This window comes from Erinaceus europaeus, chromosome 5 (genome assembly GCF_950295315.1).
Source record: "Erinaceus europaeus chromosome 5, mEriEur2.1, whole genome shotgun sequence".
NCBI lineage: Eukaryota > Metazoa > Chordata > Mammalia > Eulipotyphla > Erinaceidae > Erinaceus > Erinaceus europaeus.
This window is the reverse complement of record NC_080166.1, coordinates 96,268,007-96,285,301: the sequence shown is the minus strand read 5'-3', so window position 1 is coordinate 96,285,301 and position 17,295 is coordinate 96,268,007. Positions and strand designations below refer to the sequence as shown.

Genomic DNA, 17,295 nt, shown 5'->3' with positions numbered 1-17,295 from the left:
CTCTCCCCTCTCAATTTCTCTCTATTCTATCCAATGAAACAGAAAGAAAAATGGCCACCAAGAGCAGAGAATTCAAAGTGCTGGCACTGAGCCCCAGTGATAACCCTGTAAGCAAAAAAAAAAAAAAAAAAAAAAATTCATGTTCAATCTCCAGTCAGAGCTGAGCAGTGTTCTTTTCTTTCTCTCTGTTTCTCTCTATGTGGTTCTCTCTTTCTCTCCTCTTTTCTTTTTCTCTGAATATCTCAGTAAAATAAAATAAATAAAAGTTAAAGTGCTTATTCAAAGCCAGAGCAATTACATTCTTGAAGTGATATCTTCTTGTTTTGGGAGACAGTGAAGTTCCTTTAGCTTCAAGCCCTTGATCTCTTTAATGGTTTCAGTTGCTGACCCCAGCATTAATGCACAATCCGACAGATCCTATCTGCTTTCTCTGGGTAGGTTGATCTATTGGGCAAAGTCTAGATGTGGGTGTTAATTGTGTTCCTAGTTCATAAGTTAGTTTTTTTTTTTTTTTTTTTGCTGGGTTCTAAGTCTATAATCTACATTCACAGTTGTGATCTATTGGGGATAGAAAATAAGAAAGCTTCCAATGGAGGGGATGGGATGTGGAACTCTGGTGGTGGGAATTGTGTGAAATTGTACCCCTTTTCTCCTACAGTCTTGTCTATCACTATTAAATCAAGGAAGAAAGAAAGAACATGAAAATGTAAGGGCCAGAAATAGCTCACCTGGATAGTGTACCTGTTTTGCCATGAATTCAACCCAGGTTTGATAGTGGCCTAACGCACTTTGGCCCAACACCACTATGGTGTTTTCCCCTTCCTCTCTGTCTATTTGCCTCTGTCTCTATCTGAAAAAGTTGACCTAGAACAGTAAAGTCTTTTTTATTTTTATTTCTTATTAGTGATTTAGTAATGATTAACAAGATTGTAAGATAACAGGGGTAAAATTCCATACAGTTTCTACCACCAGAGTTCCCTGTCTCAAGCCCTCCATTGGAAGCTTCCCTATTCTTTATCCCACTGGGAGTATGGACCAAAGATCTTTATGGGGTGCAGAAGGTTTGAGTTCTGGCTTCTGTAATTGCTGCTCCAATGGACATGGATATTGGCAGGTCAGTCCTTACTGCCCTCCCCCAGCCACTTTCTCTCTTTCCCTAGGAGGGTAGGGCTCTGCAGAGGTGGGATACATTGGTGAGGTCATCTGCCCAGGCAAGTCAGGATGGAATCCTAGTAGCATCTGCAATTATGGTGGTACTCAGCTCTCTTTTGTCCATTTCAGCACCCTTTTGCCAACTCAAAAATGGGTTATAATTTTCCCACCTTGATTTCTCTTTGTTCCCTTCTCTGTAGTTTCTCTCCTCCTGGTCTGGAAATCCTGCTTCCACTTATAATTGCCAGAATTTTAAGCGACTTTTTTGAGGAGAATCAACCTAGCTGCTGTCTTCATGCAGCCATCTTGACTCTGCCCAGTAAAGTCTTGTAAATAATAAAGTGGGGAAGCAAGGAGAGGAGAGGAGGGAGGGAGGGAAGGAGAGACAGAGGGATGAGAAAAAAATGAGATTGTAAATATGACTTTTTTGACATATGAAATAAGTAGACACAATTACCGAGTGCTAACCTCCTTTTATTACTAAACAGTGCTATGATACATAGACATAAATATATCTGTATGTTCATATGCACAAGTGTGTGCTTGTGTGTGGTAGGATTACCAAATATAACAGATAAAAATATAGATTGCACAGTTAAATTTGAATTTCAGACAAAGAACCATTTTTATTTTCAGTATTAAGTATATGCCATGAAATATCTGAGACATAATTCCAATAAAAGAAATAAGTATTTATCTGAAATTCATATTTCATAGAATGACTTTTTTCCTGACAGCCATAATATGTGTCTGTTAATGCATGAGTACTTATGAATGTACACACACACACACACACACACACACACACATACACAAACACACACACAATCAAGGACAAAACTTAAAGAGATGGATATGAAAGGTACAAAGTATATAGAACTCATATCTGCAAGTATGACCCCAAGTCATAGCCTTTCCCCTTGTTCCTGACCACTCTTTGGGAAAGGATGCTATATCTCCTATCCTGTTAGGGTCGCCTAATAATCTTCAATTCTCAAAGGGGTAAAAGCCTCATGATCCTTTACAGCAGCTGCCCTTAAAACTTGTGTAAGTCCTCTCCCTTCAACTACCCTATGCAAGGGGTCTCTGAGCACAGAAAGTGTCCTGGCATATGCATACTTTTGTTTATAAGAATAATTCCATTCAACAAAAGTAGTTTGAGATCTGAAATCACTTGCAGTTCTGAGACACCTAACAGCATGGGTCGCAATATCAATCAATTAATTGTTTGGAATTGGTTGCCATGTCTAAACAAATGACTTCTAGTTTGCTAGACTCAGACGCCCTCATTGCTGCTCTTGCTACCCTTAGGATAGTTCTCTAACTCACAAATGCTCTGCAAATCTCCTCTACAGAGTAAGAGTGATTCAGGACCTAGCACATTGAAATGTCCTGAGGTTTAAATGAGATAATGTGATTGGAAAGACCCTCGGTGAAATACCTGGAGATAGAACTATGAGCACAGAGGAATCCGGCATCCCAGAAGTCATTCTAGAAGTTTCTCACATGTTCTGAGAAGTATGAGAGGCTATACCAGTGTCTTCACATGGAGAACTGCAATTTTTCTGGGTGATGACTCAAGCAAACTTGGGGAAACTGAGGTGAGACCCCAAAAGTCAGGTTATAGATGAAGACCTGGCAGAATTAAATGTGGTCTTTCCTGAGATGCAGTCCAAAGCCAGATTCCACTTCACTCTCAGAATGATTGCTTCTAGTGCCAGGGGCAACTCAAAGCTATGAGAACATCTTTTTTTCTTTGATGCTGACATATTAAAATAGATATGCCTCAACATTCTTTGTAGTCAAAGATAGATGGCCTTTGAGGCACTCTGTCACTGGTGAAATAGATTTTGTCATTAACACAGAGAGATGAGCCATGTTGCATGCCACAATTAACTTGCATAACCTTTTAAGTGTATTTTTTAAATTAGGGCTTGGAGCACAGCATTTTTTTTTCTAACAAAGGATTTTTTTAAACCAAGTAAAGACATCAATTTTTAAAATCTGGGCTGCACAATTGTCTTCTAAGTCAAATGCTTTTTAAAAAAACCACAAAGCTAAGGTGCATGTTATCTATATAAAGATATCATATTGCACCTTTACTTCTTGTCAAGTGTCATAAATCTGTAATTCTTGCACACAAGAAACCAGAAGGGTTTAAGAATCTTCTATTGAAGTGTGTCCAAATGTAGCAATAGGAAATTTTACTTTAAGCCAGTGAGTGATTTCAGAAACTGTAAGTATTGACCATTGACCTTAGAGGCTAGGTCCTGCTTGGTATCAAGTACTCCCAGGGTTGCAGTCAACCTATTAGGTTGGGTTGTTGGTGAAACTGAAACTAACTGAAACAAACTGAAGAACTTCATCCAAGTGACTTGTGGACTTCAGATCACTTGTCAAAACCATATGACATGAGTTGGCATAACCTTACCAGACGGTTCTTAAATATGCCCTTATTGGAAGACATTTTCTTTTTTTTTTTTATTTTTTTTATTCATTTCCTATTTCTACTCACAGGAGCAGCAGCATTGTACTTGCTTGAAAAAGAACTTCAGTTTTACATTTGGGACTTTAACCCAAGTTACCTGAAAAGTAGAGAATAATAAATAGTTTTTTAAAAGAAGGGGCCCTGGCAGGTGACTCAGCAGTAGAGTGAATGACTTGCATTTGTAAGACTCAGGGTTTGAAATAACTAATTTTTTTTTCTAAAATTTTTTTATATTTAATTTATTTATTCCCTTTTGTTGCCCTTGTTGTTTTATTGTTGTAGTTATTATTGTTGTTGTCATTGTTGGATAGGACAGAGAGAAATGGAGAGAGGAGGGGAAGACAGAGAGGAGGAGAGAAAGATAGACACCTGCAGACCTGCTTCACTGCCTATGAAGCGACTCCCCTGCAGGTGGGGAGCCGGGGTTCGAACCGGGATCCTTATGCCAGTCCTTGTGCTTTGCGCCACCTGCGCTTAGCCCGCTGCACTACAGCCTGACTCCCGAAATAACTAATTTTTAAGAGGCTGCTTTATATTAATTTGCTTGTGAATATACTCAGATGCATGGTGATATATCTGATAAATGATGGGATTTCTCTATCTTTGGAAGGATATATATTTGACTTAAGGGGTTGACACATTGATGCCACATCCCTGGCATTTCAGAAGTGTAACTCCAGGACTGAGGAAATAGCTCAACTTGTTAGGACACTAGCAGAGACCACAGGTTCAATTCCCAGCACCACCTTAAGCCAGAGTTCTGTAGTGTTCTGGTATTTGTCTCTATCCTTTCATCCTCTCTCTTATAATGAATAAATATGTGTTTGGTGTGGGGCAAAGGAGAATTGTGACTCTATAGCAAGAAAGGGAGTTGGACAATCTACTCCTGTGCTCAATGGGAAGAGGAAGGATCGTCAGTTTCCCCAATGAATGGGTACTCACGGGATGCACCACGAGAAGGTCGATCCAATGCATCCTGCAACAACAATGAAAAACAAGGACAACAAAAGGGAAAATAAATAAATAATTTTTTAATTATGGAAAAAAAAGAATTATAAAACCTAACCACTTAGACCCACAGTCTAGAAAAGGCTTCACTACCCATAGTGAAAAGTTAAGAGTTTGGGACTCAGGTGAGTCCTAAATGAAGTCATGAGGTAAGAAGTAGATGAGAGAGCCTATTCAATCACTCCGAGTACCAGTTTCCAGTTATGTGGAAGAATAACTTGGGTTCCATGATCTTTCCCATTGCTTCAGGAATTGCTTCCTCTGTCTCTGGAGAGCAAAATTGAGATGATTTGATAAACCACAGGACACTCGAACACTAATTCAAAGGGACATATGTATGTACCCCTATGTTTATAGCTGCATTATTCACAATATCCAAAGAGTGGAAGCAGCCTAAATGCCCATCAAAAGATGGCTGGCAAAAGAAATTATGGGATATATATTTCATGGGATATTACTCTGCAGTCAAATATTTTGTCATAATATTGTGTCCTTTGGGATAAGATGCATGGAAATGGACATGATTATGCTTAGAGAAATAAGTAAAGAAATGAAAGACAACCACCCAATGGTTTTACATATATGTGGAATATAGTAGTTGGTACACATGAACTTATAAAAGAAAGAAAGAAAGAGAGAGAGAGAAAGAAAGAAAGAAGCCAACTCTTCTAAGATTTGTGAGAACTACGGTGGTTATCTTTGGGAGATGAGAGGGTGGTGCTACACCTTTGGTGGTGGGTGTGGTGTGGAAGTATACATTGTAACCTGAAAGTCTTGTAACCCAAATCTTGTTACATAGTCTTGTAGTTGTCGGGTTAGTGACACATGAGAGATGACCCAGGAACTGAGCTGGAGGTGGTGAGGTGGTTCAAAAATTTATTCATTCTCACGCCCCAGCTCTTAAAGGCCAGAAAACAGAAGTGGCAAGTCAGTACCATACATGGTTAGGAAAGGGGCAGAGAAAGGTAAAAAGGGACTGGGAAAGGTAGGAACTTCCTTAGCAACTTTTGTGAGGGGTTTACCTGGTAGGATTAATAATATCCTACAGGCAGGGAGGGTCTTGAGGGTAGGAAAAGAATATATCAAATGAGCAGAATGGGTGTCAACATAGGGAGAAGACCTTAAGTCATTTGTTAGACAAAGCAGAACATTGATATGTAGATAATAAGAGAGCAGGCCATTGTATCAAGGAATGCAGGGTGAAGCAGGAGAGTTGGCTTAATGTTTTAAGGAATGCTGAGACCCTGGAGGCAGAAAAATGCAAGGTCTCTGGAGACAGGAAGTAACTGACAGGGAAGCAAAAAACTAGGGTCCATACCTCTCCCCAGCATAATGTTAGCAAAAGAGAGTCTGACAGGGAGATTCATTTCCTCAGTTCCCCATTTTTCAATGGGAAAAGCTTTACCACGCTCAACCTGGTTCTCACAGTATTCCCAGCAGTAGTCACAAAAAAAAAAAAAAAAAAAAAAAGTGAGGGAGGGGCTGATTTGATAAAAACTGAGAGGATAAATATCACTTAGAAAGAATGTAGTGGGAATAAGTTTTTAAAAAATCAGGTGATACTGGCAGAGAGGAAATGTTGGATGACACAGTTATAGGCAAGCCTCCCAAACAAATTCAGGCAAGCTGGCTTTTGGAAGGCATTTCTTATGAAACCAGGTCTCAGGGACTATCCACCCTGGCAGAGGAAGTGAACTTAGTAACCGCAGTGAGCTTTTTCCCATCTCCAATTGCAACACATCTGTAATTGAAAGTGTCCTCAGGGAAGTGTCCTGTGGAACAGCCTTCTTGCTATGTAACATCACCCTCACATGCCTTTCATAAGAGATTTTTGCCTCTCTGGCAACTAACACATCTCCCATGGACAACGGTGCTGATACTGCAACTGTTTGTGGGAACCCCTGCCAGAGCTGGGATTCACACACTGATGTTATCTTTTTGGAGTGAATTCAGATTAAATCTTTCTTCTCATTTCATCCTGTGGCATGGCTGCCATGCAATTCTCGCCATGGGCAGAGAGCTTCTAGGCCTGATAATAACCCAAGGGAAATTTCATTCATCAATCAGACAAAAGTGATCCACCCTGGCTGGTTTGGGAGAACAACATGGTAGGCTGGCATTAGATTCTCTTTCACCACATGCTTGTTGAATCTCTTTGGTGCCCAGAACTGTATTAGGCACCTGGGAGGACACCCACAATGTAAATTCACCTTCTGAGCCTTAGGGACTTTTCTGGATAAAATCTTTTTGCTTCCCTTTCACAAAAGAGAAAGGGGATAGGGGTAGAGAAAATTCAAAAGTGTGAGTATATTACTAAAGGATCTACTCTTTCTATTAGTTAATTTGCTGAACTGGTTTGACTCTGCTTCTCTGGTTCAACATTAAAATGACCCAACTGATCATCTTATGATCGACCCATCAAGGAATTGTATGAAGGAATAGAGAGAGGTAAAATTCATATCCTGCTACTGTTTAATCTCCCATACTTGTATAACTCCTATACTCTTCCATTTCTCACCCATAAATTCTGAACTGTAACATGGGGTGATGTGAAGTTTATTGTGGGGCAGGTGACATGGTACCCTGGGAGAATCTAGCCACTCTTCTTGTCCATTGGATGAATCAGTTGTGACTTCCCTCCCTGTCAAATGGGCATATTTCTTTTTCTGTAAAATAAATAAAAAATTGTCTTCCTTCATTGGACTGTTTGAGAATAGAATAGGTGGATATATTATCCAAAACACCGAAGACAGGGCTTGACAGCTGATATCATCTCAACAAATGATGCTCTTATTGGCTGGAAGAACATATCTGTTCTACAGTAAATGATCAGGGAGCTGGTGGTGCCATATCTGATTGAGTGCACATGTTACAATGTGTGAGGACCCAGGTTCGAGCCCTCCATCCCCTCCTGCAGGGGAAAGCTTTGCGAGTGGTGACGCATTGTTGCATGTGTCTCTCTGAGTCTCTCATTCTCTATCTCTCCCTCTCCCCTTAATTTCTGGCTGTTTCTATCAAAAGAAAAAAAACTCAGTAGCTATTCTCTTCCTCCTTTATTTTTATTCTCCAAAATATCCTCTTTGGATACACATAGAAATTAGAAGGTAGGGTTTCTTTTGTGTTCAGAATGTTCTAAAAGTTTCCATGGTCTCTCCCTGAGCACACTTGATGAATTTCACAGGGAACTCCAAGGTTAAAAAAAAAAAAAAAAAAAAAAGCAAATGTATTGGAGAGTGAGGGGGTCTAAAATAATATTTTAAGTACAGAAAAGATGAAAACTTGGGTGACTTTGGACAAATCCCTAACCTCTCTGGTCTTCCCATGCTAATTCAGAAAATAAAGGAATTTTAATAAACTGTCTCTGGCATCCTTTTCAGCTACAATAACAAGAATCCATCATCATCACTGAATGCAAATACTTGCTTAAGGCCATTAACTCAGCTGGTGAAAGTGTAGCCTTGGGACTCAAGTTAAGATTATGCCAGAAGCTCCAACTCCAGACAAATGACATGTATTTGTACATTGTGAGTCCCAGGGGGGAGACTGGGGAAGATAACAGTGAATTATTTTCCAATCTGCCACAACTCTGAGTTCATGCCCTATTGACAGTGAACTTCTAGCTTCATTGTTAGCATGTGATGGACAATAAATCTACATATTACAGAGAGTACAGGGTAGGGAGGAGACACTAAGAAAGACAATCTCTGTTCTATATAGTTGACTTCACTAGGGGAAACCTATTTTTAATGGTGGCTCTACTCAGGTCAAGTTCTGAAGCATAGCATGACAGAACAACAACAACAAAAAGGAAGTGTAAGTAGGGACAGTTAAAACCTGTGCATAGATTGAACTAATAGAATTATTAAGATCCTGAAGAATTCTTTAGTAGGTTTTGGGGATTGTCTTATATTGACTGGAGTTGAGAGATTACTAGGTTGAAACAGTTTCCAAGGTACTCTTTATGTCAATTGGCCAGTGCCCTAGTCATTTTGACTGACACATTCAATACAAATCACAAGGACAGGGATGTCAGAGATCACTGGAGCCTGTACAAAATGTTGAGGGCCCAGTCCAGTCTGGGCATCCATGATGGCAGGCAAGAGGCAGCATTGGAAGCTGCTGCACTTGATGCCAAAGGAAGTCACTGCACTTGACAATGGACTGAAGTCATTAGAGAATCTCACACAAAGTGATTAACTATATATGTAAAAAAAAATGGAGGTGTGCCTTGGAAAGCTATAGTATTATCCAGAGCTGTCAGGAAGCTCTGCGTAATGTTGGCATATAGAAAAGTGTCCCTGACAGGGCTCACTTCCTCAGGCAGGCTGTTCTGACTCTGGGCTTATCTATCAGGTGTGATTTGATCTCCAGGCCTCTCCCAGGGAGCAAGCTATCAAGGAGTCAGGGGGTCTGACAGTGATGCATTATGTGATAAGAGACAGAGGCTGATTATGATGCAGGTGACAGAATGAGTCTCCTCCTGAATATGCTGACATTGGCACCATGGGAAGAGACGGGGCCTGGGCTCAGTGGTGTCAGAAAGGAACCAACCCTGCCTAGAATTGTTTATGCCCTACTGTGAGATGCTTGATGTGCAAGGTAGCTTCAGGGTCTCTGCCATTAGAAAATGAAGCCAGCAAAAACCTTAGCTCTTGGGCGGGGGTAGATAGCATAATGGTTATGCAAAGAGACTCATGCCTGAGGCTTCAAAAATCTTAACTCTTTTGGAGAAGATGGTATGCTGTATGTTCCTTCTCATTTTTCTGCTCTCATTGTGCATAAGCTCTGAGAAAGGCCACAAATCTCTTTCCTGGTTGCATCCACTTACCTGCATGTGGAACCTTATGTATGCATCAAGCTACTGATGTGACTGTTGTCAAGATGTCAATGTGACAAGCTCTAAATAAGGTGGAAACTTAGAAATTCATTGAGTGGGCTCAAAGGTGGTAAGCAATTTCCCTTCTTTTCTATCCCTTCTCAGTTGCACTGTAGTTCTACTTTTCTTCCAATGAATTAAAGTTCTAGCTGTATTCTCCAGTTTGGTGGCAAATTCCTTTAAAAAGGGTCTGTAATAAAGATTCTCGGTAAACTACCATTGAAAAAATGGGTGGGGGTTAGGTTGGGCAGAATTTTCTCCAAAAAAAGAGGTCCAAAGGATCAACTAACATATGAAAAAATGCTCAAAAAAAGGAAAAAAATGAGGTACCACTTCACACCTGTGAAGAAAAAACAGAAACACCAACTGTTGGAAACGCTGTGAGAGTGGGGGCTGGACAGGGGAAAGGACTCTCCTACACTTCAGGTTGGAAAGTAAATTGGTTCAGTTCCTGTGGAAAGCTGTCTGGAGATTAATCAGAAGACTAGAAATGATCTTATCTTATGGCCCGGCAGCCCTTCTTCTAGGGATATATACAAGAAAACAAAAACACATATCCACAAAGACCTATGCACACCTATATACATAGCAGCACCATTTGTAATAGCCCAAATTTGGGATCAGCCCAGATGCCCAACAACAGATGAATGCCTAAGAAAGTTGTGATACATATACACAGTGGAATATTATGTAGCTGTTAAAAATGATGAGGTTGTCACCTTTGTAATCTCACCTATAGATGGAGTTTAGGAATTTGGGTAAGTAAAGGAAAATTTAAGGTGAGACTTGAATTGAGTGTGGTGTATTGACACAAAAGCAAAGGATTCTGAGGAAAGGGAGACTAAATGAAGAGGCATGGGAATGCTATTGTGTCTCCTAGACACCTATCAAAGGGAGATTAGCGATTCTACCTTTGTGTTAAAGACTATGCTATAAACCTATTAGACTCCCCCCTCAATAAAATAAATTAAATAAAGGAGAAAAAGTAAAGTATCAAATAGAAAAGACTCTTACCAGTGATGTGGGCAGTCATACCCAGAGCCAATTTTACATTACTACTTAACATCTGTATCTTTATCTTCTGTTTTTTACCGTGACTATGATGTCTAACAGAATCCTAGGAACAATACAGATACTTATACATATAAATATTTACAGATAAATATATCTAAGCTCTGAATAATGAAAAAAATGTTTTTACTGTACAATGTTAGAAGTTTCCAGCACACATTCTGTTGCATATTTTTTGACATATTGAGACCTAAAGAGAAATCATAATAACACATTAATTTCATTAAGAACAAAGAAAAACAAGTTCTCTTAGAAAAAAGAGAATGCACAGGTTTGTTTAGACAAGGAAGTGCTAGAGAACTGGGGTCAGGCTTCATTCAATGGGAAACTAAAGGAGGAGAGGAAAGAGAACCCTAACAGGCAGAAGGATGGGGTTCAGGGAAATGGGATTAACTGAGGCAGGGACGAGGTAGAAGAGACCCCAGATGAAAGTAGACTTCTAGAGGCAGATGTCCTTTTCTCCTTCTTTAGGAAATCAAAACAAAGCCCTCTGTGATAGAAAATAATCCTCTTCTTTTTAGGCCTTCCTGGCTGATAGCATTAGAGAAAATCACCAGAGCCCTGGATCAGATAGTCTCAGGTCATTCTTTTGTGAACCCTTGTCATTTCCAGTGCCTCCAAAGCTTAGATTAAATGGATTTGTACATTTATAAATAGAGAACTCAATAGTAGGTCCTACATTGACAGAACTCAAATTAAAAAGAAAAAAAAAATCCAGGTCTTCCTGGATTCCATTCTGTAAAAGACAAGAAAATAATGATGCAAATTCTGGAGAAAAATGCATATGCATGATTACTGTGGTGAGGGTCCCTGAAAGAATGAATGCCTTGATATTGTTTCTGGAAAGCAACAAGAAGCTTTACACAATTACATTATCTAAAATTATGATTTTCTCTTGTTTTCCAGAGTTTGTACAAATAAATAAATAAATAAATAAATAAATCATGTGTCACCTTTAATCTCCTTTGTCCTTAGACTCACCAAAATAAATATTAAGGTAGTGCATTTATTATAGTACTTTTCACTTAAAAGACAATACCCATTAATTTTAAGCCTTGTGTTGATGTTCCTTCCAACACAGCATTCAGTATTGCTGTCTCAAACCTAAACTAGTTTCATACAGGCTAAATCAGGACTTGGGGATGTTAACACCACAATTACTTTAAATCTCAGGACTCGTGTTTTTCCTTACTTCTGGAAAACTCTCCATTGTTCCCTCTATTTTTTTTTCCTTCTGTGAGAACTACATGTGGTAGCACCTCAACCTATACTATGTATCCCATCACTATCCTTTCATATTTTATATCCTCTGTAGCATTTTGCCCCCTTTTTCCTAGTGTTTGTCTGTGGATTAGAACTCAGAGAATCGACTTTGATTCTTCCATCGTTACCAAAAGCCTTAACAAAATGATTTTGTCCTTTTCATAGCATCGTGCAATTAAACATATCACTTTGAAGTTATTGCCCATAAAGAAACACAAACTAAGGCCCTGAATGAAATAATTACTTTCATTTCCTTTTCCTGGAAAAATTTAAGCAACACCTCAAACAGAAAAAGGAAATGAAGCAAAACTGGAGCAAAACCATGTGTAGACAAAGTTCCAGCTTTCTGTAATACATAAGGACGTTAAGCTGATAAGCAAAAAGGGTAACTATTTAGGCTAAACCCCAAACAAATATGGATAAAAATGTACCTGATCCTCCAGAGAATCCAGGCAAACCCAAAGATTTATGCGCATGCTATACACTGTGAAATAAACGTCTCTGCTAAATTTTTAGAGCTTTAAGGTGAGACTCTTTCAGTATGCCAAATAAAGCCTACACTAGCACAACTACAAAATTCACAAATTAGTAGGCCATTTCTCCATATGCTGCATAGCTCATGTAATCCACACTGAAGTGAGTGTCTACCCCTTGTCACAAAAATACTTGTTCTCCAATCACTGTTCTAATTAGCTCAAGTTTCCTTTCTTTGAGGGCTCTGCAAAATGTCACTAACTCACCTAATGGTGAAAGGAGTGGTACATCCCCTAGCTTTGGACATAGAAAAGGCTTGGGTTTGAAATGGACTCTTCAACTAGGAAATTCAGTTATTTTCTTCAAAGATGTGTGTCACCTTTGCTGTTTGAGCCATAAGAACAGGGTAGGAGAAAAGGCTTGGTAACTTCTGTCACGATTGTAAATTATGTTCAAGTTTTTATCCTCTCCTTTGAGAATATAAACTCTACCCAGTCTCATGGACTCCAGGCTCCAGGTCATCTTTACTCATCAGTCTACTTCCAGTTCATCAGTTCAATTAGTACTCCTTTGATGAACATTTATCTCTTAACAAATACACTTCTCTATTTATGAGGTCAAGCATTCATAAGCCAGGAATCCAGAAGGCTTGCAAATCAGAGGTTTAACTATAAGATCTTGGCATATTTTAAATTCAGTTTCCTCAACTTTAGGTCAAAGATAACAAGCATTTCTATGACATGAATAGCATATTTAGTCATGTGGGATCAGAAGAAGACAAGGTTTATGTGATAAGACATTTTATTGTTTGCTGAAAGGATCTACACCCTGCAAGGATATGTGCTTCTTTGATTTTTATCTGCTTCTGGGTCTCTCTTTCAAACTTCCATTCCATTCTCTAACTTTATCCACACAGCTTCTAAGCCACCGAGATTCTAATTCCAGCAAACAGGACTTTAGTCAAGGGATTCCAGCTTTCGATCCCCAGACATGCATTTTCAAATTTGTGAACATTTGACTCATTACAGCAACTCTCCAATAGTCCTAATCTTTCTTGCTTTCCTGCTGCATCCAGTACTGAGGTTGGGCTACTTAGAGCTTGTCTACTTATTTCATCTTTCATATAGAAGAAGAATGAAAAGCAGAGAATGTGATAACCAGTTTGTGCTAAGGCTTCTGAGAGCAGAGAGGGCTGGTGAGGAGTCCTCAAGAAATTTCCAGACCTACTTCCTTTTTTTTTTTTTTCCCTTTCTCACTTCCTCTCTATCTCCCCATACTCTTAATTTCTATCTTTCCTGTCAAAATTAAAGAAGGGTGTTGGGAGGGTAGTTGCCTGGAGTGTTAGGTTCATTGTGTAGGCACTGACCTGCTTTCCTTCTTTCACCAAGCATAACTAACAGAGCTTTGGGAAAGTCTCAAATCCTGCTTCTTCAAGCAGAGATGCATCTGGGCCATTTATTATTCTTTCTTTTTTCCTTTTTTTTAATTGCCTCCAGGGTTATTGCTGGGGCTCAGTACCAGCAGTATGAATCCACAGCTTCCAGCAGCCATTTTTTCTTTTCTTTTCTTTCTTTTTTTTTTTTTTTATTAGATAGGACAGAGAGAAATTGAGAAAGGTCAAGGTGATAGAGAGCAGGAAAGATAGACACCTGCAGACCTGCTTCATGAGTTGTGAAGTGTACCCCCTGCAGGTGGAGAGCAGGGGCTCAAACCTGTATCCTTGTGCTTGGTAATATGTGCGCTGAACCAGATGTGCCACCACCCAACCCCTATTTCTATTTATTGTTATTGTTATTGTTATTAATCTCCTACTGTGCCTGATTTATAAATTAAATTTTATCTAAAAGTGTTCATGCTAGGGATAAAAGTAGCAATTAAAGGGTCCAGTGCTCCTAGGATTTTAGTATTCTACTGAGGGTCTTTAAACATATTCCCCCACAGATAAAGGAAACTACTCTATAAGCTCTATCACACAGGTGGTCACATATATTTCGTATGTCTGGTATCTTATATCCCCCTTCTTCACTGCTGCAAGTAGCAATTATAACAGGATAAGTGGATTTCTTTAGGTTTCCCTGATTTCTGCAGACGGTGTCTTTCTTCTCATTTGTTCTCACCTTCTCCCCGAGAAGAAAGAGAAAGCAATAAATGACTGGAGTTTGTTTGCTGCCTTCAAGTACTTCCTGTTCCAGTCTCAGGACGGCTCCTAATTCCATATGGTTTGGTTGTTAGAAGAAGCTTTGTTAGGCAGCGTCTCTAACAGTTCCCTGGAGCGATTGTGGAAGAGCTCCTGTAATAAATACATAATTATGAACTTGTTACAAGAGACATTATTTACTCAATTGTCCAACATGGCTCCTTTCAGTCTACCTTGTAAGTTAATCTATATTTAGTCAGTGTCATATTGATCTGCAACTCAAGCACACTTTAATGTTCCTGCAGAAGCACACCATCAAAAAATAACTTGATGAGAAAAATCCACTGCACTTCTAATGTTGTTTTACAACAGTGGAGGGTGCAGGGGAAGGGAAGGAAAATGGTGCTTTGCTTTCTGCTTTGTATCTTTCCTTAAAAATCGGACCAGGAAAATGAGCACTGGCTTCTGGTTCTGAAAATTTCATTGTGGAGATTCTCAGTCTTTCCAAATAGCATGTATTTTGTAATTCAGCATGAGGAAAATCAGTGACAAAAACATAATTATTGGGTCTGGGTGGTCTATACATAGGTGCTCACTGTATTATTTGTTCTGCTGTGCTAAGTTTAGAATTTGATGATAAAAGGTTTAGAATGTGTCTTTCTAAAATTGTTCCTCAACATTAATTAGCGTTTGGGTGAATACTAGCTAAAGTGAGGTGATTTTAAACAGAGGATATACCACTTCTACAGGAAATTCCAAAAGAATAAGAGGTGAAAATAAAAATAAATTTTAATTTGTTTAAAACACAAATTTGAGGGGGTTTTTTGTTTGTTTTGTTTTTGTTTTTTACCAGAGCACTATTCAGCTCTGGTTTATGGTGGTATAAGGGATTGAACCTGGGACTACGAAGCCTCAGGTATGAGAGTAAAACACAGATTTGAAGACAATGAACACGTAAATATTTTTTTTATGGGCACAGATACTACAAAGCTAAGTTTTTATCATTAGTTAAAGTTACACATTTGCATGTGAAATGTCCCAGAGAAATTATTATTAGGGCATATAAAAAAACTAAAAAAGACAATGAATCAACTTTTACTTATTTAATGCTTAAGTCTAAGTGTTGTAATGCAAATGGGGGCAGGTCACAAAACAAATCCTATATTACAGCTTTAAAGTGTTTTGCAGCTTCTTGCTGTTTTATTCAGTGAGTCAGAAATCTCTGTGTGAATAAGTGAGTTCACACTTGGAAATCAAAATCCTTCACAGTCAATATTTTTAATTCTACAAAGAAGCCACCTTTGTTTTTTTTTTTTTTTTTTTTGTATGAGTGTTGTCCCTGAAACAATTCCAGTGGTCACATAAATGCAGCTGAAAATATTGCTAATGACCAGTCTTCATTCTCCCCTATGCCTCTCTCTCTCTCTCTCTCTCTCTCTCTCTCTCTATATATATATATATATATATATATATATATATTCAAATGTATTCACTGATGGTTTTAACTGGGTTTTTTTGTTTGTTTGTCATACCACCTAGAACTGTTAGTAAACTATCTCTGTGTCTTAGTTGCTTAAATAATTGAGTCAGTTTGTATATTTAGTGAAACAGATCCAGGGCATTTATTGAATACAATAACCAAATTATTATTTGCCTCCAGCGTTATCAGTGGGGCTCAGACCCTGCACTGCAAATCCACTGCTCCTGTAGCCATTTTTTCCATTTTTTTGGATAGGACAGAGAGGGGAGGGGAAGATAGGGAGGAAAAGAGAAAGATAGGCATCTGCATACCTGCTTCACTGCTTATGGAAAGACCCCCTGAAGGTCCCCAAGCAGGGGCCTAAAACTGGATCCTTGCTCAGCTACCTGGGCTTTGTACTATGGTTTTGCTACCACATTGGAGCACCACAGACAGAATCAAAGGAACTTCATGCGTGGCAGAGTGGTGCTTTGCTCTTTCTCCCTCTCTCTCTCTCTCTCTCTGTGTGTGTGTGTGTGTGTGTGTGTGTGTGTGTGTGTGCACTTTCTTTCTCTATATCTAAAAGTTCACAGAAGAAAAACAAAAATGGCATCAGGAGGTGTCTCCAGTGTTGTTAAAATTCGTAGACTCTTGCCGTGCAGGTTAGCTTCACGGGCAGGTAACAGAGACGCAGAGACAACGGCTGGGTAGGGAAGCTGTATTTCTTTATTCAGGAACAACGATTCATAAACTAAGACAAACTAATCACCAAACAGAACTCTGCTGTCTCTTTGCAGCGGCACAAGCACTCTCTCTTACTCTGGAACTCAGGAACTCAGGAACTCTGGCGGGGTTCCTCGGGGCGGGGCCAAGCAGGCCCGCGAAATTTAACTGGACTGATCCAATTCTCTTGGCGGGGGAGAACTAGAACCCAATGTAAAGCATACAACACTCCAGGTTTTGTGTTAGTGTAAAACCCTAGGTTCATTACCCAGCACTACAAAACCAAACAGTCTCAGGAACTTTTTAAGGTTGAATCTACCAAAAGTACTAAGCCAATACTACTTAAAGAAAAGTTCACTTGCTGCCTAGGAGGTGGCACAGTGGATAAAGTGTCAGTCTCATAAACTTGAGGTCCCAAGTTCAAGACCAGTGTTGCATATGTTGATGTGATGCTCTGGCTCTCTTGCTCACTAATAAATAAGTGTTTTAAAGTTCATTTACCTTTCCTCTCATTAGAATAAAAACAAGAATTATCTTTGACAATGAAGAAATTAAAAGAAAGTTTATTGAAGTAGTATATTTCTTTTAGGAGGAGGAGGAGAAAAAGAGGAGAAAGAAGGAGAGGAGGAGGAGCCTCAGTGTGA

At 39.2% G+C, this 17,295-nt stretch overlaps 1 protein-coding gene across 2 annotated transcripts in view; it reads left to right on the top strand.

Moving 5' to 3' along the window:
* GPC6 (glypican 6) overlaps nt 1-17,295 on the top strand; it is a 1,360,227-nt gene that overhangs the window by 1,082,914 nt on the left and 260,018 nt on the right. The window lies entirely within an intron of this gene.